This window comes from Panulirus ornatus, chromosome 17, assembly GCF_036320965.1.
Source record: "Panulirus ornatus isolate Po-2019 chromosome 17, ASM3632096v1, whole genome shotgun sequence".
In the NCBI taxonomy this organism is placed as follows: domain Eukaryota; kingdom Metazoa; phylum Arthropoda; class Malacostraca; order Decapoda; family Palinuridae; genus Panulirus; species Panulirus ornatus.
Window position 1 is genome coordinate 34,049,675 of NC_092240.1, and position 26,590 is coordinate 34,076,264.

At 46.8% G+C, this 26,590-nt stretch overlaps 1 long non-coding RNA gene across 1 annotated transcript in view; it reads right to left on the bottom strand.

The window, feature by feature from the left end:
• Positions 1-4,970: 4,970 nt before the first annotated feature.
• LOC139754469 (uncharacterized) overlaps positions 4,971-26,590 on the bottom strand; it is a 604,696-nt gene continuing 583,076 nt past the window's right edge. The window contains exon 4 of the long non-coding RNA XR_011713890.1: positions 4,971-5,050. This is a non-coding gene — a long non-coding RNA (uncharacterized lncRNA). The remainder of the gene's footprint in view (positions 5,051-26,590) is intronic.

Sequence of the window (26,590 nt, forward strand, 5' to 3'; positions counted from 1 at the left end):
CACCACCTGCAGCTACACTAGACCAACCACACTGTCTGACACCACCTACAGCTACACTAGACCAGCCACACTGTTTGACAACCCCGTCAACTACCCTGGGCCATCCACACTGTATGATATTCTCACAGCTAACCCTGGAGCAGTTACAATGTTTGACAACCCCCTTTGTTACCCTGGACCAATCAGTGTGCAGTGGGTACAACATGTGCATAAACAACACTGTAGCATCATCATCACAACACAGAGACTGACTGGGTGCGGGTCGAACTCTGTCCCACATTCAACTTTCTTAATTTACCTCAAGTAAAGATTTCATCAGCAACATAAAACATCAGTTATTACCACGACTTACCATGCAGGACAAAAACATAATCTAGAACTTACGTGCTTAAGGTCAGAGTGTGGCTGCTGAGCCAGACGTGTGTACGTCAGTGTGGTTGTAGAACACAACACTCCTTCATGTGTAATAGTTGTCGTAGCCTCAGATATAAGTTATTTTTGTGATTGTGGTTGTAGCCCTTGATATGGTAAGCGTCTGAGTGCAGTTGTGGACCTCACTACCATGTCCTGTCACTCAGTTCCCTACACAAGAGGCCACCTGACCTCAACATCATGTCTTGACACCCAGCTGACCACCCAGTGGCTACCTGACCTCATGAACACGTCCTGACACCCGCCTGGCCACACAGCTTCCACCTGACCTCAATAACATGTCCTGTCATTCGGCTGGTCACCGAGGGGCCTCTTAACCTCATTAACATGTCCTGTCACTCAGCTGGCCATCAAGGAGTCACCAGACCTTAATAATATACCCTGACACTTAGCTGGCCTCCCAGGGGGCCACGTGACCTCATTAACATATCCTGACACTCACTGACTTATAAGGGGGCCACCTGACCTCATTAACATATCCTGACACTCACCGACCTCCCAGAGGACCACCTGACCTCATAAACATATCCTGACACTTAGCTGGTCTCCCAGGGGCCACCTGACCTTAATAACATACCCTGACACTCAGCTGGCCACCTGACCTCATTAACATAATTTCGCTCATCTTCGTATTCGTCCATGACAATGACTATTGGAAATGACTTTATAAAGGTGCTCCACGAATTCGTTGCTTCGCTGTTATAAAGTAAATACCCCACGTATGACACACACAACTACGACAGCATCAGCTGCTAATTTCAACAGTCGAGCTAAAGGCTTAGCGGTGACGTCACGAAAGGGTAGAGGCTTAGTAAACGTGCCTGTGATGTACACTAGTACATCTCTCTGTGCTGTACACTGCGGCACACTTCCCTGAGTTGTTCACTGGTACAACTGCCTGCCTGTTATGTACTATAGTACACCTACGTACCACTGTTGTACATCCTAATGAACCTGGCTGTGTTGTACACTCTGGTACATGAACCTGTGATGTGCACTGGCCCAAGTTGTATAACCTCGTATACCTGATTAACCTCGTTATACCCTGATTAACCCAGTAAACCCTGATTAACCTCGTATACCTGATTAACCTCGTTATACCCTGATTAACTCGTATACCCTGATTAACTCAGTATACCCTGATTAACTCAGTATACCTGATTAACCAGTATAACCCTGATTAACCTCGTATACCTGATTAACTCGTATACCCTGATTAACTCAGTATACCTGATTAACCCAGTAAACCCTGATTAACCTCGTTATACCCTGATTAACCAGTATACCCTGATTAACTCAGTATACCTGATTAACCTCGTATACCCTGTTTAACCTCGTATACCCTGATTAACTCGTATACCCTGATTACCTCGTATACCCTGATTAACTCAGTATACCCTGATTACCTCGTATACCCTGATTAACTCGTATACCCTGATTACCTCGTATACCCTGATTAACTCGTATACCCTGATTAACTCAGTATACCCTGATTAACTCAGTATACCTGATTAACCTCGTTATACCCTGATTAACTCAGTATACCCTGATTAACTCAGTATACCCTGATTAACTCAGTATACCTGATTAACCTCGTATACCCTGATTAACTCAGTATACCCTGATTACCTCGTATACCCTGATTAACCTCGTATACCCTGATTACCTCGTATACCCTGATTAACTCAGTATACCTGATTAACCCAGTAAACCCTGATTAACCCAGTATACCTGATTAACCAGTATAACCCTGATTAACCTCGTTATACCCTGATTAACCTCGTATACCTGATTAACCTCGTTATACCCTGATTAACTCAGTATACCCTGATTACCTCGTATACCCTGATTAACCTCGTATACCCTGATTACCTCGTATACCCTGATTAACCTCGTATACCCTGATTAACCAGTATACCCTGATTACCTCGTATACCCTGATTACCTCGTATACCCTGTTTAACCTCGTATACCCTGATTACCTCGTATACCCTGATTACCTCGTATACCCTGATTACCTCGTATACCCTGATTAACCAGTATACCTGATTAACCTCGTTATACCCTGATTAACTCAGTATACCCTGATTAACCTCGTATACCCTGATTAACCTCGTATACCTGATTAACCAGTATACCCTGATTAACTCGTATACCCTGATTAACCAGTATACCTGATTAACCTCGTTATACCCTGATTAACCTCGTTATACCCTGATTAACTCAGTATACCCTGATTACCTCGTATACCCTGATTAACCTCGTTATACCCTGATTAACCCAGTATAACCTCGTATACCTGATTAACCAGTATAACCCTGATTAACCCATATACCCTGATTAACTCAGTATACCCTGATTAACTCAGTATACCCTGATTAACTCAGTATACCTGATTAACCTCGTTATACCCTGATTAACCAGTATACCCTGATTAACTCAGTATACCTGATTAACCCAGTATAACCCTGATTAACCCAGTATAACCCTGATTAACCCAGTAAACCCTGATTAACCTCGTATACCTGATTAACCCAGTATAACCCTGATTAACCTCGTTATACCCTGATTAACTCAGTATAACCCTGATTAACCCATATACCCTGATTAACCAGTATACCCTGATTACCTCGTATACCCTGATTAACTCAGTATACCTGATTAACCCAGTATAACCTCGTATACCTGATTAACCCAGTAATACCCTGATTAACCAGTATACCCTGATTAACCTCGTATACCCTGATTAACCTCGTTATACCCTGATTAACCCAGTATACCCTGATTAACCAGTATACCCTGATTAACCCATATACCCTGATTAACCCAGTATAACCTCGTATACCCTGATTAACTCAGTATACCTGATTAACCTCGTTATACCCTGATTAACCTCGTTATACCCTGATTAACCAGTATACCTGATTAACCCAGTATACCTGATTAACCAGTATAACCCTGATTAACCTCGTTATACCCTGATTAACCCAGTATACCCTGATTAACCTCGTATACCCTGATTAACCTCGTATACCTGATTAACCAGTATAACCCTGATTAACCCAGTATAACCTCGTATACCCTGATTAACCAGTATACCCTGATTAACCTCGTATACCTGATTAACCCAGTATACCCTGATTACCTCGTATACCCTGATTAACCTCGTTATACCCTGATTAACCTCGTTATACCCTGATTAACCAGTATACCTGATTAACCTCGTATAACCCTGATTAACCTCGTTATACCCTGATTAACCTCGTTATACCCTGATTAACCCAGTATACCTGATTAACCAGTATACCTGATTAACCTCGTTATACCCTGATTAACCCAGTATACCTGATTAACCTCGTATAACCCTGATTAACCTCGTATAACCCTGATTAACCCAGTATAACCCTGATTAACCTCGTATACCCTGATTAACCAGTATAACCCTGATTAACCTCGTTATACCCTGATTAACTCAGTATACCCTGATTAACCCAGTATACCCTGATTAACTCAGTATACCTGATTAACCAGTATACCTGATTAACCTCGTTATACCCTGATTAACTCGTATACCCTGATTAACTCAGTTTACCCTGATTAACCCAGTATACCCTGATTAACCTGTAACTGATAACCTCTATACCCTGATTAACCCAGTATACCCTGATTAACCCAGTAACCTGATTAACCTCGTAACCTGATTAACCTCGTATACCCTGATTAACCCAGTATACCCTGATTAACCCAGTATACCCTGATTAACCTCGTATACCCTGATTAACCTCGTATACCCTGATTAACCTCGTATACCCTGATTAACCCAGTATACCCTGATTAACCCGTATACCCTGATTAACTCAGTATACCCTGATTAACCCAGTATACCCTGATTAACCTCGTATACCCTGATTAACCTCGTATACCCTGATTAACCTCGTATACCCTGATTAACCCAGTATACCCTGATTAACCTCGTATACCCTGATTAACCCAGTATACCCTGATTAACCTCGTATACCCTGATTAACCTCGTATACCCTGATTAACCCAGTATACCCTGATTAACCCAGTATACCCTGATTAACCTCGTATACCCTGATTAACTCAGTATACCCTGATTAACCCAGTATAACCTCGTATACCCTGATTAACCTCGTATACCCTGATTAACCTCGTATACCCTGATTAACCCAGTATACCCTGATTAACCTCGTATACCCTGATTAACCCAGTATACCCTGATTAACCTCGTATACCCTGATTAACCTCGTATACCCTGATTAACCCAGTATACCCTGATTAACCTCGTATACCCTGATTAACCTCGTATACCCTGATTAACCCAGTATACCCTGATTAACCTCGTATACCCTGATTAACCCAGTATACCCTGATTAACCTCGTATACCCTGATTAACCTCGTATACCCTGATTAACCTCGTATACCCTGATTAACCCAGTATACCCTGATGTACACTAGCTCAGGTATATGTTACAGATTAAGCTTCAGAACCGCCTCCCTCAGAGGCGCCCCCTCGCTTCACCAAACTTGGCACAGACAAACAACACTCACCGACGCGTCCAACGATGACTCGTCCCGTCCGTGACTCTCCAGGACCTGGAAGAAGAAAGAGAGAGAAAGAATGAAGCACCATCCTCGTGGCTGGCTGTGGCGGGGTACAGGACGCCTTGCGTCCGGGCCCTCTGGTCTGGCCAGGGGGTAAGATGGAGGAGGAGGGGTCGAGGTGCGTCAGTCCAGACATCCTGTGGTCTGAGGATCAACACAATGAACTGGAAAAAGGAAATGTTTTCAGCTTGAACTGGTGGAGGGCAAACAGGAGGTACACTGGTCCGTGACCTGACCTGATACACGCTCCCTCCGAGTGAAGACACAATGTGTGGCGTTACGTAACACGTGATGGCCCGTGACCACAGACAGGTGGTCACACATCACCATGCCTCCCCGGAGGCCAAGATCTCGCCCCCACGTCTGAGGGTGTGTACACCTAACACAGGACTCACGAAAATTGAGCAAAAGATCGTACCAGCTGGTCTTGCAGGAGCTACACCCCGGCCATCCACCATTCTCCCCTGACGGTACGTACCCATGGGATGTGTGACAGTGATACTGTAATGGAAACCGAGTCACAGTAACACTTCTTGTCCAACGAAACCAGTAACGTATGACGTTACTGGAATGAAGGCTATAACACCACAGCGTTACGGGATGACAGGTACACCTGGCGGACGAGCTCACACAACTACGGTTTAATGCTGTGGGTCAGTCTACACCTCACCATGTGTACTATACTACAGTGTCCACCACTGGCATGGTCATGATCCTTCCCTTCCGAGGTCTTCCCTCACCAGATTGGCTCACACACACCTGGGTAAAATGGCCCGACTCTGTGTCAGCGTTGTGAGCCGGGTCACAGGTCAGGCCATCATATCCAAGGGTCGTATCGTCGTGTTCAAGGGTCGCACCGTCGTGCTCAAGGGTCGCACCGTTTTGTTCAAGGGTCGTATCGTCGTGCTCAAGGGTCGTACCGTTGTGTTCAAGGGTCGTATCGTCGTGCTCAAGGGTCGTATCGTCGTGCTCAAGGGTCGTACCGTCGTGCTCAAGGGTCGTACCGTCGTGTTCAAGGGTCGCATCGTCGTGTTCAAGGGTCGTATCGTCGTGCTCAAGGGTCGTATCGTCGTGCTCAAGGGTCGTATCGTCGTGCTCAAGGGTCGTACCGTCGTGCTCAAGGGTCGTACCGTCGTGCTCAAGGGTCGCATCGTCGTGTTCAAGGGTCGTATCGTCGTGCTCAAGGGTCGTACCGTCGTGTTCAAGGGTCGTCCCGTCGTGCTCAAGGGTCGTCCCGTCGTGCTCAAGGGTCGTACCGTTGTGTTCAAGGGTCGTATCGTCGTGCTCAAGGGTCGTATCGTCGTGCTCAAGAGTCGTACCGTCGTGCTCAAGAGTCGTACCGTCGTGCTCAAGGGTCGTACCGTTGTGTTCAAGGGTCGTATCGTCGTGCTCAAGGGTCGTACCGTTGTGTTCAAGGGTCGTACCGTCGTGCTCAAGGGTCGTACCGTTGTGTTCAAGGGTCGTATCGTCGTGCTCAAGGGTCGTACCGTTGTGTTCAAGGGTCGCACCGTTGTGTTCAAGGGTCGTATCGTCGTGCTCAAGGGTCGTACCGTTGTGTTCAAGGGTCGCACCGTTGTGTTCAAGGGTCGTATCGTCGTGCTCAAGGGTCGTACCGTTGTGTTCAAGGGTCGTACCGTCGTGCTCAAGGGTCGTACCGTTGTGTTCAAGGGTCGTACCGTCGTGCTCAAGGGTCGTACCGTTGTGTTCAAGGTCGCACCGTGTGTTCAAGGGTCGTATCGTCGTGCTCAAGGGTCGTACCGTTGTGTTCAAGGGTCGCACCGTTGTGTTCAAGGGTCGTATCGTCGTGCTCAAGGGTCGTACCGTTGTGTTCAAGGGTCGTATCGTCGTGCTCAAGGGTCGTATCGTCGTGCTCAAGGGTCGTACCGTCGTGGTCAAGGGTCGTACCGTCGTGCTCAAGGGTCTTACCGTCGTGCTCAGGGGTCGTACCTTCACACCGAAGACGTCAGCGTACCATGTCAGTACCGTGACCAATGTGGTCAGTGGCCTACGGGGGGAGGGTTAGGGCGTGGGCAGGTGAGCGCGCGCGCCGAGGCGACCTGAGCAATGTAGTTCCTCCCTGGGTGAGGCAGGAAGGTCCGGGTTCCTCTGCCGGGGCTGAGGCGACCACTACCTACCCTTACATGGCGTCAGGTTCTCACCCTCACCATGAGGAAGGACTCGGGACATTGCTCAGCGAGCGCCAAGGATCTACTACAGGAAGGGCATTAATGGCGTCGAATACTAACATGGGGAACGTATGGGGAGGAAATGTATATAAAAAATCACTTGGATGACCCCAGATTCTATGAGACAGACCATCTACTTACAGCACTAAGACGTAAGTACATCTGAGGTGTTAGTATGTCTCAGTAAAGGTGTACTGCAAGCACACAGGTCTCTGTCCCTCGCCTCATCTTCAGACATCAATACAGTCTTGATCATCAGGTGATGAGAGAGATCTTGCTCAGCTAAGAGAAATATATCCGGGTATTAACATGACACTAATGATTGGTTACTACGTAATAACCATTCTGGTCACCCACACTGGAGTCTCGTATCAATAATATCAAAAGTTTTTTATTACATCCTGGATCATCAACCACTTTTTTTGTGCGTTCAGTCAAATGAACATCATAAAGTCTGGCGTATCTGGTGTGTGTGTTCTGGTGTGGACACGCCTGAACAATCCTGGACCTATAGTTCCACCATCCTACCTGGTGTTAACACCACGGGCCACCCCGCCACACACACCCCGCTCCACGACACACACACACACACCCCGCTCCACGACACACACACACACACCCCGCTCCACGACACACACACACACACACACGGCGGGGAGGGAGGCAGACACGCGTGCTTGCGTGTCGCCCACGGGAGGAGAGGTGGGCTGTTCTTGCAGTCATTAATCATCATTATGGTATGTCATGATCAAATAAAAGATAAGAGCGCCTGTCGTGCAGAAATGTGATCCTGATGAATCAGAAAACATTTTATGGCCCCCGACCTGGCCACGGGAGGCCCCCCCCCCCCCCACACACACACACACACACACACACACACACTGTGGTGTGGATCATGGAAGCAACACTTCTGTACATACGCGAGGTCTCACCTCCACGTTAGGTTAGCCAGGTCACATTACTATCAGAGGTTCACGTGTCTCATACGCAGACACGAATGTAATTTTACTAATGACTTGCGGGAAAAAGTGATATAAAATTTACATCTAACAACAACAACAAAAGCAATAATAATACACATAATAATAATAATAATAATAATAATAATAATAATAATAATAATAATAATAATAATAATAATCATAATAATAACAAAAACAGAAATAACATCAACCCATTATGGTAATGTGACATCTGTAAAACAGATTACAAGGGAACACCTGGTCTTTATACATTCCTAAATTGTACAATAGTTCAACGCCCTTCTCGACACACACACACACACACACAGAGCCGGGTCAACACAAGCGTATCCCCCCCCCACCATCATCATCATCAGTCATCAAAAACACGTCACAAATGGAAACATGAAAACTGCTATTACGACGACAATATCCCGACGTATAAACCATTGAGCACGACGGTACGACCCTCGAGCACGACGATACGACCCTTGAGCACGACGGTACGACCATTGAACACGACGGTACGACCATTGAACACGACGGTACGTGCCTTGAACACCACAGTACGACACTTGAACACCACGGTACGACCCTTGAACACCACGGTACGTGCCTTGAGCACGACGGTACGACCCTTGAACATGACGGTACGACCCTTGAGCATGACGGTACGACCCTTGAGCACGACGGTACGACCCTTGAACACGACGGTACGACCCTTGAACACCACGATACGACCCTTGAGCACGACGGTACGACCCTTGAGCACGACAGTACGACCCTTGAGCATGACGGTACGACCCTTGAGCACGACGGTACGACCCTTGAGTACGACGGTACGAGCCTCGAGCATGACGGTACGACCCTTGAGCACGACGGTACGACCCTTGAACACGACGGTACGACCCTTGAACACCACGATACGACCCTTGAGCACGACGGTATGACCCTTGAGCACGACAGTACGACCCTTGAGCATGACGGTACGACCCTTGAGCACGACGGTACGACCCTTGAGTACGACGGTACGACCCTTGAGTACGACGGTACGACCTTCGAGCACTACGGTACGACCCATGGGTATGACGGCCGGAGCTGTGATGGCTACGTTCTAAACCAGTATCAACAAGACACAAAACATGCAGTAAGATCATAATATTCATTAATCATTAATAACGTCATCTTTATTAATCACATTTATATAATGGGTCGTCTAGATGGATTACCAATTTCATTACGAATACTACTTTCCACAACACCCCATTTTCAACATCTATATTTTTCTAAGTAATTACAGAATATAAGTCGATCAACATCTTTTAAGTTGGGTTTAAAGAAGGCACGAAACTAGCAACTCCCCCCCATCTCCTCTCTCTCTCTCTCTCTCTCTCTCTCTCTCTCTCTACCACAGTGACCACCCATATCATTCTGCAGTGTCTCCTGCACCAGCAGCACAACACCCGACCCCCCCAGAGGCTGGCTTGGGGCCCCACACCCCAGCCAGCAGCGAGCACACACAGGTGTGTACTGCACCCTCTTGTGTGTGTGTGTGAGTGGGGAGGGGGTGGCTGGACCTGGCGTTGTGGTACAGAGACACCACGCCAGCTGTCCACACGTGCACGTCTGGTCGACTTCTACCATACAGACCATCAGTAAGGTCTTATTAACGACTACTACCAGACCCTGATGACACACACAGGTCCTGTATATGATTCTCGCACATCTGGTCATCAACGCACACACGCCAACTGTCTATATATATATATATATATATATATATATATATATATATATATATATATATATATATATATGTGTGTCCTGGTAATGACCTGAGCAGCAGATCTGTGGCAGGAGGTGAATCATCGAATGTACAGTTACTGCGTCCGGGTCACAAAGTTACGGTCACGGTGTCCGGGTCACAAAGTTACGGTCACGGTGTCCGGGTCACAAAGTTACGGTCACGGTGTCCGGGTTACAAAGTTACGGTTATGGAGTCCGGGTCACAAAGTTATGGTCACGGTGTCCGGGTCACAAAGTTACGGTCACGGTGTCCGGGTCACAAAGTTACGGTCACGGTGTCCGGGTTACAAAGTTACGGTTATGGAGTCCGGGTCACAAAGTTATGGTCACGGTGTCCGGGTCACAAACCTGAATATATCTACGGTGTCCGGGTCACAAACGTACATGCTACGGTGTCCGGGTCACGAGCATATGTATAGCCACGGTGCCCGGGTCACGACCGCACGTCCAACTAAGGTATCCAGGGCACAAACGTAGAGCTACAGTGTCCTGGTCACGACCTATCATGTCAGTGTAAATATCAACAATGTTTCTGTGTTGGTGTACACAACCACAATCTTAACAACCACCCCAACAACCACTACTACAAGTACTAACGCCAGCCACCACCACCCGCGTCACACGTCTGTAACTCACTTGCCACTAGCCAAGCCTCACCGTGACCTGGTGGAGCCGGCACACACGTCTGTAACTCACTTGCCACTAGCCAAGCCTCACCGTGACCTGGTGGAGCCGGCACACACGTCTGTAACTCACTTGCCACTAGCCAAGCCTCACCGTGACCTGGTGGAGCCGGCACACACGTCTGTAACTCACTTGCCACTAGCCAAGCCTCACCGTGACCTGGTGGAGCCGGCACACACGTCTGTAACTCACTTGCCACTAGCCAAGCCTCACCGTGACCTGGTGGAGCCGGCACACACGTCTGTAACTCACTTGCCACTAACCAAGCCTCACCGTGACCTGGTGGAGCCGGCACACACGTCTGTAACTCACTTGCCACTAGCCAAGCCTCACCGTGACCTGGTGGAGCCGGCACACAGGCCTAGCCTAACCCAAACAACCAAACTGCAGCAGCTAACAACCCTGCTCTTGTTAAAGACCGCTCTAATTACACCTTACTGCACTATAAATTTTATACCCGGTCGTAACAGTTGTCACAATATATAAAGGAAATTAATTCTAACGACAGAGGCAGGCCACGCCTCCCCATGTTTACTGCAAATTGGAATATTGTGAAAAATACTGAATATCAATTTGCAGGAAATGATATAATAATATTTCATAAAGGACTACCAACCCTGAAGCATGCAATAATAATAATACTAATAATAATAATAATAATAATAATAATAATAATAAAGATGATAATAAAGTAATCCTTCTTTTAGTAGCTGAAATACAAGAAGGGAGAAAGGGTTTCCTGCCCCCCCGCTCCCATTAGTCGCTTTCTACGACACTGGGGGGAATACGGTGGTAGAATTCTTCCTCCCTTACCCAGGGGAGAGGGGAGGTGAGGATGTGTGGAGGAGGGTGGAAGTGTTTGGAATGAGAAGTTTGAGGATAATATGTGGTGAGGTGGTTTGATCAAGTAAGTAATGAAAGGGTAAGAGAGATGTGTGGTAATAAAAAGTGCGTGGTGTGGCTGAGAGAGCAGGAAAGGGTCTGTTAAAATGGTTTGGACACATGGACAGAATGAGTGATGAAAGATTGACAAAGAGGATATATGTGTCAGAGATGGAGGGAACGAGGAGAAGTGGGAGACTAAATTGGAGGTGGAAGGATGGAGTGAAAAAGATTTTAAGCGATCGGGGCCTGAACATACAGGAGGGTGAAAAGTGTGCACGGGATAGAGTGAACTGGAACAATTTGGTATACTGGGGGCGACGTGCTATCAACTGAGTGAACCAGGGCATGTGAAGCGTCTGGCGTAAACCATGGAAAGATCTGTAGTGCCTGGATGTGGATAGGGAGCTGTGGTGCCGGTGCATTACACATGACAGCTGGAGGATGGATGTGAGAGGATGTGACCTTTGTTGGTTTGTTCCTGACGTTACCTCGCTAAGTTAGGAAACGGCGATCAAATGAAAAAAAAGAAAAAGAATAACAATAACAATATAAAGCACAGAAGTTTATCTGTCCGCCATGCAACTACGACAAAGTCAGTTGGGTCACTCATGGCCAAATTTTCTGGGATGATAATGTGGGACAATGGGCATGTTGATGGTGTGTCCACAACCCACTGCAGCCCCCCACCTCCCATGTGGGAGGGAGGGGTAACATACATCCGTATGGAAGGTAACAAGACATCCCACAACAATCCTGGGTCAAAGATCAAGAGGTTATGATGACAGGTCATATCAACAAGTGGTACTCACTAGGCAAAGCGGTTTTAACCAGTCTCTACAGATTATGCCACCTTCCAGATAACCAAAAACCATACCTGGTCAAGGCCATGATAATATATATATATATATATATATATATATATATATATATATATATATATATATATATATATATATATATTCTTTCTTTCATACTATTCGTCATTTCCCGCGTTAGCGAGGTAGCGTAAAGAACAGAGGACTGGACCGTTGAGGGAATATCCTCACCTGGCCCCCTTCACTGTTCCTTCTTTTGGAAAATTAAAAAAAAAAAAAAACGAAAGGGAAGGATTTCCAGCCCCCCCGCTCCCTTCCCTTTTAGTCGCCTTCTACGACACGCAAGGAATACGTGGGAAGTATTTTTCTCCCCTATCCTCATATATATATATATATATATATATATATATATATATATATATATATATATATATATATATATATATATATATACATATATATATTTATATATATATCCTAACCTAATCACCCATACCAACGTTCTTTGTGTCCAAACCACGCATGCCTAAGTGACGGAGGATACACAATATAAGGCTTTAAGCTTCGTCACAAATGAAAATCACCTCTACACTGAAAACACTGCAGAACAGCACGAACGCCTGAAGATTAAACCAGAAAGTGAGGCAGAGACTTGAAGACAACGACGATATAACTACATACAAACCCGGGAACTCGACAACAGTACAAGCATGTAACAATCTTGCTTCCCTCGAGGCCTCCAGCCACTTAAATACGCCCTACTCACCAATCAATGTATACATAAAGAATATATTTAGCTTAGCAAATCTTATTTCTAATAAAATACAACATAAATACAGACACAGCCTCCAGTCTGCCAGGGGTATATGAATGAGGCACCAAAAACACGCTTCCATATCCCCCTCACATGAATCAAAAACCTTACACCACACACCTGCTCACACTACCGTCTTCTCTTCCATTTCAAACTATCCCTTCCTCTGTCTTGCTGCTTCTGCCTCTCCTCTAACCGCTCCCACAGCGCTCAGGAAGCCGTTTACATCCACCGGGCGGAACCATAGGTCATAAAGTGTAGTGATACCGTGCACGCATCCATGTGGGTAGAGTGCAGCAGGGCAAATATGCAGCAAGTGTTCGATGTTGTTGTGGTAGCTGCATCGAAGGCACGAAGTGTCTTGGGACACACAGAGTCAGCCAGGAGAGTGTAACCCGTGGCCGTCTAGGGAGTGTAGTTTCAGTAGTCTAGTAGGGTAGTGTTGATGACTGAGCTATGAGGGTGGGTACTAAGTGCTTGTCAGGTCATTTGAGCATCTACGTGTTTTGTCAGTTTTGAGTTTGCTGGGTGTGGGTTGGCTGGGGGGGACTTGTGAGTAGAGGTTACTGAAGCGTGAGGCAGGGGTAATCTCTTTACTTCTAACTGGGTGTTGGTGGTTAGTTATGGAGAGGTCTGCTGCTGCAAAGAAATGAGTGCTGACCATGTTGAGGAAAGTCTTTGTTCGACTGTGTAGGTGTCGAGTGTTTATGGATGCTGGGTGAACGAGCAGGCAGGTGAGGCGTACTTAACGATGAAGTGCATTAATCATTTGTTAAGGATAACAAGGGAGTCTTTTTGTTCAGATCTCGTGCCAGTGGGCGTTCTGAGGACATTAATTTAGTGTGTTGCTTTTGTGTTGTTTTTGGTGTGGGGGGAAGCGAATGTCAAGTGCGTCTCGTATGTGATGCCTAGGTTGGGTTAATGGTCCGTCGAAGGTGCTACGCATGTGGTGCTGGGAGGAGAGCATACAAGCAGTGGCGAGTTTTTAGTGAGTGTGTCAGGCGTTTGTGCCAGCTGGGAGGGAGGGTGAGTTCTCTCATGTGAAGATGGGTCTATGTCAAGGGCTGTGGCACGTCATGGCTGCTCAGCCTTTTTGTGGATGTGGCAGTGGAAAAGGTACATGTGAGGGTCACGGCGAAAGAGGAGGGTGTACAGCGTGCTGGGGACTAGGAGGTGACAAGGCTCTCATGGCAGACTCGGGAGAGAAACTGCGGATATTGGAGTCTGTGTTGGGCGAGTCTGTGAGTGGAGGAAGTTAAGAGTAAATATGAGTAAAAGTAGCGTTATACGGTTATAACAGGGGAACAACTTGGCTTGAATGTGAGCCAGAAGGGAGCTAACGTGAAGGAAGTGGACTGCTTTAGATACCCGGGGTTGGACCTGGCAGCGGATGCAACTATGGCAGCTGGAGTGAACCACAGCGGTGGGTGGAGAGGCAAAGGTCCTGCATGCAATGAGGAACGTGATGAAAGACAGGTCAGTGATCGCAAGTGCCAAAGATGGCAATGTTGGAAGATGTTAGCAGTGCATGGTGTGCGCTGTGGTCCCTGTATGCAAAGGAAGAGGTTGGATTTGTTAGAAATAAAATAAAGTGTTTGAAGACAAGAAGTGTAATTAGGAGTGACTGTAAGAGATGTGGGGTAGTATTGTTGTTTACATGAGAGAGACAGGCAACAGGAGGCCTGATTGGCCCACGATTGGGTTGTTTGGTATAAAAAAAGGAGTTTAACTTGACAAGAAAATGCAAGTCGCCGCGAAGTCTACGTTTTTTTAAGGGAGAAGAGATCCAATCGTTTTAGCCTCTCTTCGTATGCCAGATCTCTAAGGGATGGGATCAATTTTGTCGCGCGTCTTTGTACTTGCTCTAATTTTTCCTCGTCTTTTTTATAGTTTCGGGACCAAAACTGGACGGCATATTCAAGGTGTTGTCTTACTGGAGAATTATAAAGTGTGAGAATTGTTCCTGGCTATGACACCTAACAGATGGCTGCCGATTTGAATTGCTACTTGACACTACGAAGTGCACTTCAGATTGTTGCTAGTGACAACTTTAGTTAGTTTCCCAATAGTTTGTCGTCGTAACGTACATTCTTTTGTCTCCAAAGTGCATAACTTTACACTTGTCTACACTTAACTTCATTTGCCATCTGTCTGACCACTCTGCTCGTAAGTTAAGATCTCTTTGAATCATTTCGTAGTCCCGCCTGATTACAGCTCTACCTCTTAGTTTAGTATCGTCAACAAATTTGGAGATCTTATATATGAGACCGAGTTCTGGGTCATATTAATGTCTATCATGAAAACAATTAGGCCTAGGACCGACCCCTGTGGCACACCGCTCGTTACGCCTGGTCAATCTGAGCAGGGTGTGCTGAGGTGGTTTGGAAATATGAAGAGGATGAGTGAAGAGAAACTGACGGAGAGGATATACATGCAGGAGGTAGAGGATGCAAGGGAGAAGGGAAGAAGATGGGTGGAGGGAGTCATAGATGCTTTCGAGTTACTGGGGCCTGAGCAGGCAGGAGGGTGAGAGGCGTGCACGAGACAGAACGAACTGAAGCGATGTCCAGGGTTACAAGGAGCCAGGTGCTGTCACAGGACGAACCAGGTCATAAGAAGTGGTCAGGAGAAACTGCGGAAAGGTCTGCGGGGCTTGGCTGTGGCTAAGGGCCTCTGGGTTCGGTGTACTGTCCATGACAGCTAGAGGTTGGATGTACGATAATACAGCCATTCTTCGTTTGTTCCTGGCGCTACCTCTCTCTCTCTCTCTCTCTCTCTATATATATATATATATATATATATATATATATATATATATATATCGCTACCTCGCTAACTCGGGAAATGGCGAATAGTATGAAATATATATATATATATATATATATATATATATATATATATATATATATATATATATATATATATATATATATATATATATATATATTTCAAACTATTCGCCATTTCCCGCATGAGCAAGGTAGCGTTCAGAACAGAGGACTGGGCCTCTGAGGGAACATCCTCACTTGTTCCCCTTCTTTGTTCCTTCTTTTGGAAAATCAAAAAAAAAAAAAACAAGAGGGGAGGATTTCCAGCCCCCGCTCCCTCCCCTTTTAGTCGCCTTCTACAACACGCAGGGAATACGTGGGAAGTATTCTTTCTCCCCTATCCCCTATATATATATATATATATATATATATATATATATATAGAGAGAGAGAGAGAGAGAGAGAGAGAGAGAGAGAGAGAGAGAGAGAGAGAGATTCAAGAATTCAAATAAAGAAAAATCTCTACAAATAAATGTATTAATCTTCACAGAGAAAGAGTTACAGGGACACGCATGTATGATATTCACAGAACACGAAGACATGACATGACAAAAATTCTCATATTTAGTTATCAACCGCATTAAATATAAAATCACAATTACCAATCAAGTTATCATGTTGTGTGGGAGTGCGTGAGGGAGGGGAGATGTGGGGGGTTGAGGTGGTGGGAGGAAGGGCTGCTGTTCAGGCTGCAGCTCTTGACTCCTGCAGCCTCCCTCCCTGCCTGCCTGCCTGCCTGCCCTCCAGTATATATATAGCCGGGCGGTTCTCAGAAACCATTATCATGAGAGGATAATACTGGGCTGACAGTCGTGTTGTCAGGAGTAGATCCCACAGCTAAAAATACCGAGGTAGCGTGCCCGAGCACCAAGAACCCAGCTATACTTAGCTGCGGGAAGTCCAGCCCGTGACGTCAGCAGTGGAGTGAATCAGCGCCGCTAACGTCCCTAGCCAACACCCCAGGAGCTTACTCCCCAGGTGGTGTGGCCAACACCCCAGGAGCTTACTCCCCAGGTGGTGTGGCCAGCACCCCAGGGGCTTACTCCCCAGGTGGTGTGGCCAGCACCCCAGGGGCTTACTCCCCAGGTGGTGTGGCCAGCACCCCAGGAGCTTACTACCCAGTGCTGTGGCCAACACCCCAGGAGCTTACTCCCCAGGTGGTGTGGCCAGCACCCCAGGAGCTTACTCCCCAGGTGGTGTGGCCAGCACCCCAGGAGCTTACTCCCCAGGTGGTGTGGCCAGCACCTCAGGGGCTTACTCCCCAGGTGGTGTGGCCAGCACCCCAGGAGCTTACTCCCCAGGTGGTGTGGCCAACACCCCAGGAGCTTACTCCCCAGGTGGTGTGGCCAACACCCCAGGAGCTTACACTCTCCAGGTGGTGTGGCCAGCACCCCAGGGGCTTACTCCCCAGGTGGTGTAGCCAGCACCCCAAGAGCTTACTCCCCAGATGGTGTGGCCAGCACCCCAGGGGCTTACACTCCCCAGGTGGTGTGGCCAGCACCCCAAGAGCTTACTCCCCAGATGGTGTGGCCAGCACCCCAGGGGCTTACACTCTCCAGGTGGTGTGGCCAGCACCCCAGGGGCTTACTCCCCAGGTGGTGTGGCCAGCACCCCAAGAGCTTACTCCCCAGATGGTGTGGCCAGCACCCCAGGGGCTTACACTCCCCAGGTGGTGTGGCCAACATCCCAGGAGCTTACTACCCAGTGCTGTGGCCAACACCCCAAGAGCTTACACTCCCCAGGTGGTGTGGCAAGCACCCCAGGAGCTTACTCCCCAGGTGGTGTGGCCAGCACCCTAGGAGCTTACTACCCAGTGCTGTGGCCAACACCCCAAGAGCTTACACTCCCCAGGTGGTGTGGCCAACATCCCAGGAGCTTACTACCCAGGTGGCGTGTCCAACATCAAAACAACCTTAATATTAAGCCCAGGTTTTGTGGCCAACATCCCAACAGTCTTACGCCCCAGGATGTATAGTTAACATGCCCACAACCTTACTCCCCAGGCTGCATGACAACAACCTTACTCCCCAGGTTGTGTGGCCATCCACACAACCTTACTCCCCATGTTACGTGGCCAACATCCCTTGAACTTACTTTCCTGGTTGTGTGGCCAACACCCCCACTACCAAGGTTGTGTGGCCAACACCCCCACTACCAAGGTTGTGTGGCCAACACCCCCACTACCAAGGTTGTGTGGCCAACACTCCCATAACACTACTCCCCATGTGGTTTGATCAACATCCCTACAACATTACCCCCAGATTGTGTGGCCAACACCCCAGACGATTACTCCCAAGTCGTGTGGCCAACATCCCCACAACCCTACTCCCCAGGTTGTGTGGCCAACATCCCCACAACCCTACTCCCCAGGTTGTGCGGCCAACATCCCCACAACCCTACTCCCCAGGTTGTGTGACCAACATCCCCACAACCCTACTCCCCAGGTTGTGTGGCCAACATCCCCACAACCCTACTCCCCAGGTTGTGTGGCCAACATCCCCACAACCCTACTCCCCAGGTTGTGTGGCCAACATCCCCACAACCCTACTCCCCAGGTTGTGTGACCAACATCCCCACAACACTACTCCCCAGGTTGTGTGGCCAACATCCCCACAACCCTACTCCCCAGGTTGTGTGGCCAACATCCCCACAACCCTACTCCCCAGGTTGTGTGGCCAACATCCCCACAACCCTACTCCCCAGGTTGTGTGACCAACATCCCCACAACCCTACTCCCCAGGTTGTGTGGCCAACATCCCCACAACCCTACTCCCCAGGTTGTGTGGCCAACATCCCCACAACCCTACTCCCCAGGTTGTGTGGCCAACATCCCCACAACCCTACTCCCCAGGTTGTGTGACCAACATCCCCACAACCCTACTCCCCATGTTGTGTGGCCAACATCCCCACAACCCTACTCCCCAGGTTGTGTGGCCAACATCCCCACAACCCTACTCCCCAGGTTGTGTGGCCAACATCCCCACAACCCTACTCCCCAGGTTGTGTGGCCAACATCCCCACAACCCTACTCCCCAGGTTGTGTGGCCAACATCCCCACAACCCTACTCCCCAGGTTGTGTGGCCAACATCCCCACAACCCTACTCCCCAGGTTGTGTGGCCAACATCCCCACAACCCTACTCCCCAGGTTGTGTGGCCAACATCCCCACAACCCTACTCCCCAGGTTGTGTGGCCAACATCCCCACAACCCTACTCCCCAGGTTGTGTGACCAACATCCCCACAACACTACTCCCCAGGTTGTGTGGCCAACATCCCCACAACCCTACTCCCCAGGTTGTGTGGCCAACATCCCCACAACCCTACTCCCCAGGTTGTGTGGCCAACATCCCCACAACCCTAATCCCCATGTTGTGTGGCCAACATCCCCACAACCCTACTCCCCAGGTTGTGTGGCCAACATCCCCACAACCCTACTCCCCAGGTTGTGTGGCCAACATCCCCACAACCCTACTCCCCAGGTTGTGTGGCCAACATCCCCACAACCCTACTCCCCAGGTTGTGTGGCCAACATCCCCACAACCCTACTCCCCAGGTTGTGTGGCCAACATCCCCACAACCCTACTCCCCAGGTTGTGTGGCCAACATCCCCACAACCCTACTCCCCAGGTTGTGTGGCCAACATCCCCACAACCCTACTCCCCAGGTTGTGTGGCCAACATCCCCACAACCCTACTCCCCAGGTTGTGTGACCAACATCCCCACAACACTACTCCCCAGGTTGTGTGGCCAACATCCCCACAACCCTACTCCCCAGGTTGTGTGGCCAACATCCCCACAACCCTACTCCCCAGGTTGTGTGGCCAACATCCCCACAACCCTAATCCCCAGGTTATATGGCCAACAACCCGGCAACTTTACTCCCCAGGTACAGTGTCTAACAACCCAACTTTATTCCTCAGGTGATGTGGCCATCATCCCTACAATCTCACTCCCCGGGTGATGTGGCCAAGACCACGACTTCACTCCCCAGGGGATGTGGCCAACACCCTCCACAACCTCATTCCCCAGGTGATGTGGCCAAGACCACGACTTCACTCCCCAGGTGATGTGGCCAACACCCTCCACAACCTCATTCCCCAGGTGATGTGGCCAACAAGTAAGGAGACGGAAGATGATGGCCAGATGGTGTGTTCTGGTGGAGGTTGACCTTGCTCAAGGATGACCTATACTGGTGGTGGTGTGGTGGTGGGCGGAGGGCGCGAGGAGGAAGGTGGAAGCCAGGCGGGCGGCACACCAGCAACACCAAATACTTTCATCTGAATGAAAATAACATGACGACAGCCTATATAATGACTGTAACTTTTGCATTAGCTAACTATCATATAATGTATGAGATATTAACAATGGCTTTTATTATCATTATATATATATATATATATATATATATATATATATATATATATATATATATATATATATATATATATATATGTTATTCATTTATTTATTTTGCTTTGTCGCTGTCTCCCGCGTTAGCGAGGGAGCGCAAGGAAACAGACGAAAGAATGGCCCAACCCACCCACATACACATGTATATACATACACGTCCACACACGCAAATATACATACCTATACATCTCAATGTACACACACATATATATAAATATATATATATATATATATATATATATATATATATATATATATATATATATATATACAAATGGATTTGTATGTAGCATTTATGGATCTGGAGAAGGCATATGATAGAGTTGATAGAGATGCTCTGTGGAAGGTATTAAGAATATATGGTGTGGGAGGAAAGTTGTTAGAGGCAGTGAAAAGTTTTTATCGAGGATGTAAGGCATGTGTACGTGTAGGAAGAGATTGGTTCTCAGTGAATGTAGGTTTGCGGCAGGGGTGTGTGATGTCTCCTTGGTTGTTTAATTTGTTTATGGATGGGGTTGTTAGGGAGGTAAATGCAAGAGTTTTGGAAAGAGGGGCAAGTATGAAGTCTGTTGGGGATGAGAGAGCTTGGGAAGTGAGTCAGTTGTTGTTCGCTGATGATACAGCGCTGGTGGCTGATTCATGTGAGAAACTGCAGAAGCTGGTGACTGAGTTTGGTAAAGTTTGTGGAAGAAGAAAGTTAAGAGTAAATGTGAATAAGAGCAAGGTTATTAGGTACAGTAGGGTTGAGGGTCAAGTCAATTGGGAGGTGAGTTTGAATGGAGAAAAACTGGAGGAAGTGAAGTGTTTTAGATATCTGGGAGTGGATCTGGCAGCGGATGGAACCATGGAAGCGGAAGTGGATCATAGGGTGGGGGAGGGGGCGAAAATTCTGGGGGCCTTGAAGAATGTGTGGAAGTCGAGAACATTATCTCGGAAAGCAAAAATGGGTATGTTTGAAGGAATAGTGGTTCCAACAATGTTGTATGGTTGCGAGGCGTGGGCTATGGATAGAGTTGTGCGCAGGAGGATGGATGTGCTGGAAATGAGATGTTTGAGGACAATGTGTGGTGTGAAGTGGTTTGATCGAGTGAGTAACGTAAGGGTAAGAGAGATGTGTGGAAATAAAAAGAGCGTGGTTGAGAGAGCAGAAGAGGGTGTTTTGAAGTGGTTTGGGCACATGGAGAGAATGAGTGAGGAAAGATTGACCAAGAGGATATATGTGTCGGAGGTGGAGGGAACGAGGAGAAGAGGGAGACCAAATTGGAGGTGGAAAGATGGAGTGAAAAAGATTTTGTGTGATCGGGGCCTGAACATGAGGAGGGTGAAAGGAGGGCAAGGAATAAAGTGAATTGGAGCGATGTGGTATACCGGGGTTGACGTGCTGTCAGTGGATTGAATCAAGGCATGTGAAGCGTCTGGGGTAAACCATGGAAAGCTGTGTAGGTATGTATATTTGCGTGTGTGGACGTATGTATATACATGTGTATGGGGGGGGGGCCATTTCTTTCGTCTGTTTCCTTGCGTTACCTCGCAAACGCGGGAGACAGCGACAAAGTATAATAAAAATAATAAATAAAAGATAATATATATATATATATATATATATATATATATATATATATATATATATATATATATATATATATATATATACACAGACATATACATATATACACATGTACATAATTCATACTGTCTGTCTTTATTTATTCCCATCGCCACTTCGCCACACATGGAATAACAACCCCCTCCCCCCCTCATGTGTGCGAGGTAGCACTAGGAAAAGACAACAAAGGCCCCATTCGTTCACACTCAGTCTCTAGCTGTCATGTAATAATGCACCGAAACCAAAGCTCCCTTTCCGCATCCAGGCCCTACACAACTTTCCAGGGTTTACCCCAGACGCTTCACATGCCCTGGTTCAATCCATTGACAGCACGTCGACCCCGGTATACCACATCGTTCCAATTCACTCTATTCCTTGCACGCCTTTCACCCTCCTGCATGTTCAGGCCCCGATCACTCAAAATCTTTTTCACTCCATCTTTCCACCTCCAATTTGGTCTCCCACTTCTCCTCGTTCCCTCCACCTCTGACACATATATCCTCTTGGTCAATCTTTCCTCACTCATTCTCTCCATGTGACCAAACCATTTCAACACACCCTCTTCTGCTCTCTCAAACACGCTCTTTTTATTTCTACACATCTCTCTTACCCTTACATTACTTACTCGATCAAACCACCTCACACCACATATTGTCCTCAAACATCTCATTTCCAGCACATCCACCCTCCTGCGCACAACTCTATCCATAGCCCACGCCTCGCAGCCATACAACATAGTTGGAACCACTATTCCTTCAAACATACCCATTTTCATATATTTTTTCTTTCTTTTTTTCATACTATTCGCCATTTCCCGCGTTAGCGAGGTAGCGTTAAGAGCAGAGGACTAGACCTTTGAGGGAATATCCTCACCTGGCCCCCTTCTCTGTTCCTTCTTTTGGAAAATTAAATATATATATATATATATATATATATATATATATATATATATATATATATATATATATATATATATATATATATATATATATATATATATGGTTGGTGAGATGTCTCTCTTTCTGACAGCAAAATACGTTACCGTGTGGGAGATCATATTTCCATAAGGATACAACGAAGTCATGAGAGGCAAAGACAAAAGCTAAACTTAAATTCATTACATTTTGAGTTAGAGATAAAAGAAATATATACAGGGAAATATGAAGTACATGACAGTCAAAAGTATCATAAAGATTGTGTAGAAGGAGACACAAAGCCAGCAAAAGATAAGAAGAGAACCACCTTGATGAAGAACTCGAAAAGTATTTCTTGATGAAGGAAAGAGGAGGAAAATTACCACACATAACTCTCTCTCTCTCTCTCTCTCTCTCTCTCTCTCTCTCTCTCTCTCTCTAGTCCGACTATCTAACCAATATGGCGTCTTAAGAAACTCTACCACAGACATGGATCCTTATCAAACTAGTACTTCCATCTAACGGTCAACGGCAATTATTTTTTCCCCTATTTACCACAAGGGGAAAAAAATATTATGGTATTTCCGGGATCAGAAAGTGATATAACACTCCCACTACAATGACATCACCAAGTACTTCATCACTTACAAAAATGGACATCCGAAAATGTCAGCTGGTCCTGATGACGTCTAGCGAGAGATGTCACACGACAAATAACATTTCCCGTCACTATGTCACACATCAGCGCAGGAGAGCAAGATGCACGTGACGGGGGTAAGAACTCACGAGCGCAATAATAACAATTTGCGCCAGGAGGAGGCGCACGTGCGCCCCACCTTCCCACCCCTCACCAGTCTCACTCTGGTCTTCCCCAGGAATACATCATGTTTAACATATTGAGGACAACTGCTTGTTCACACACACACACACACACACACACACACACACACACACACACACACACACTATACATACATAAATTCATCCATAAACAAATTAAACAACCATGGAGATATCATACTTAACCGCTGTCTCCCGCGTCAGCGAGGTAGCGCAAGGAAACAGACGAATAATGGCCCAACTCACCTACATATACATGTATATACATAAACTCCCATACACGCACATATACATTTCAACGTATACCTATATATACATACACACACATATACATATATACGCATGTACATATCCATACTTGCTGCTTTCATCCATTCCCGTCGCCACGCCGCCACACAAGAAATAGCATCCCCCCCCCTCCTCCTCTAGCGAGGCAGCGCTAAGAACAGACAACAAAGGCCACATTCGTTCACATTCAGTCTCTAGCTGTCATGTGTAATGCACCTAAACCACAGCTCCCTTTCCACATCCAGGTCCCACAGACCTTTCCATGGTTTACCCCAGACGCTTCACAAGCCCTGGTTCAATCTACTGACAGCACGTTGACCCCGGTATACCACATCGTTCCAATTCACTCTATTCCTTGCACACCTTTCACCCTCTCGTATGTTCAGGCCCCGATCGCTCAAAATCTTTTTCACACTATCCTTTCACTTCCAATTTGGTCTCTCGCTTCTCCTTCTTCCCTCCACCTCTGACACATATATCCTCTTTGTCAATCTTTCCTCACTCATTCTCTCCGTGTGACCAAACCATTTTCAATACACCCTCTTCTGCTCTATCAACCACACTCTTTTTATTACCACACATCTCTCTTACCCTTTCATTAGTTACTCAATCAAACCACCTCACACCACATATTGTCCTCAAACATCTCATTTCCAACACATCCACCTTCCTCCGCACAACTTTATCTATAGCCCATGCCTCGCAACCATATAACATTGTTGGAACCACTATTCCTTCAAACATACCCATTTTTGTTCTCCAAGATGACGTTCTCGCCTTCCACACATTTTTCAACGCACCCAGAACCTTCGCCCCCTCCCTCACCCTGTCACTCACTTCCCCTTCCATGGTTCCATCCGCTGCCAAATCCACTCCTAAATATCTAAAACACTTCACTTCCTCCAGTTTTTCTCCTTTCAAACTTACCTCCCAATTGATTTGTTCTTCAACCCTACTGAACCTAATAACCTTGCTCTTATTCACCTCTACTCTCAGCTTTCTTCTTTCACACACTTTCCCAAGCTCAGTTACCAGCTTCTGCAGTTTCTCATCCAAACCAGCCACCAGCGACGCATCATCAGCGAGCAACTGACCCACTTCCCAAGCCCTCTCATCCACATCAGACTGTATACTTGCCCCTCTCTCCAAAACTCTTGCATTAATCTCCCTAACAACTCCATCCATAAACAAATTATACAACCATGGAGACATCACGCATCCCTGCTGCAAACCGATATTCACTGGGAACCAATTACTTTCCTCTCTTCCTACTCGTACACATGCCTTACATCCTCGATAATAACTTTTCACTGCTTCTAACAACTTGCCTCCCACACCATATACTCTTAATACCTTCCACAGAGCATCTCTATCAACTCTATCATATGCCTTCTCCAGATCCAAAAATGCTACATACAAATCCATTTGTCTTTCTAAGTATTTCTCACATACATTCTTCAAAGCAAACACCTGATCCACACATCCTCTACCACTTCTGAAACCACACTGCTCTTCCCCAATCTGATGCTCTGTACATGCCTTTACCCTCTCAATCAATACCCTCCCATATACTTTCCCAGGAATACTCAACAAACTTATACCTCTGCAATTTGAACACTCACCTTTATCCCCTTTGCCTTTGTACAATGGCACTATGCATGCATTCCGCCAATCCTCAGGCACTTCACCATAAGCCATACATACACTGAATATCCTTACCAACCAGTCAACAACACAGTCACCCTCTTTTTTAATAAATTCCACTGCAATACCATCCAAACCCGCCACCTTGCCGGCTTTCATCTTCCGCAAAGCTTTCACTACATCTCTGTTTACCAAACCATTCTCCCTGACCCTCTCACTTCGCACATCACCTCCACCAAAACACCCTATATCTGCCACTCTATCACCTAACACATTCAACACACCTTCAAAATACTCACTCCATCTTCTCACATCACTACTACTTGTTATTACCTCCCCATGAGCCCCCTTCACCGCTGTTCCCATGTATATATATATATATATATATATATATATATATATATAGGATTAGAAAGAAGTATCTACAGATGAATATACCTGGACTTCCAAAAAAAGCTGTCGACAGCGTACAACAAGAAAGCGTGTTGTACAGCATTAGGTGCCATGGCCGTACAGGATCAGGTATGTGCGTGGCTGGCAGACCGGTCTGCAGATAGAAGACAGCGAGCCAGTGCTATTAAACGGGGATGCATCAGGCTGGCTCAGCGTGACAAGCGGGGTGCCACAGGGATCACGTTAAGCCTCCTCACCTTTCATTATCTATCTGAATGGTGAGGAGAGAGCAAACACGGTGGTGAAGTCTCGTGTGTCTGCCGATGACAAAAGACAAGATTGTGTGGGATTTGAACATTCTTGCATTGGTGTCAGTGACGTGGCAAATGGAATTCAATGTAGGTAAAGACACCAATGTGCAAGTCGGGATGATCTTTAAGGCGAATATAAAGGGC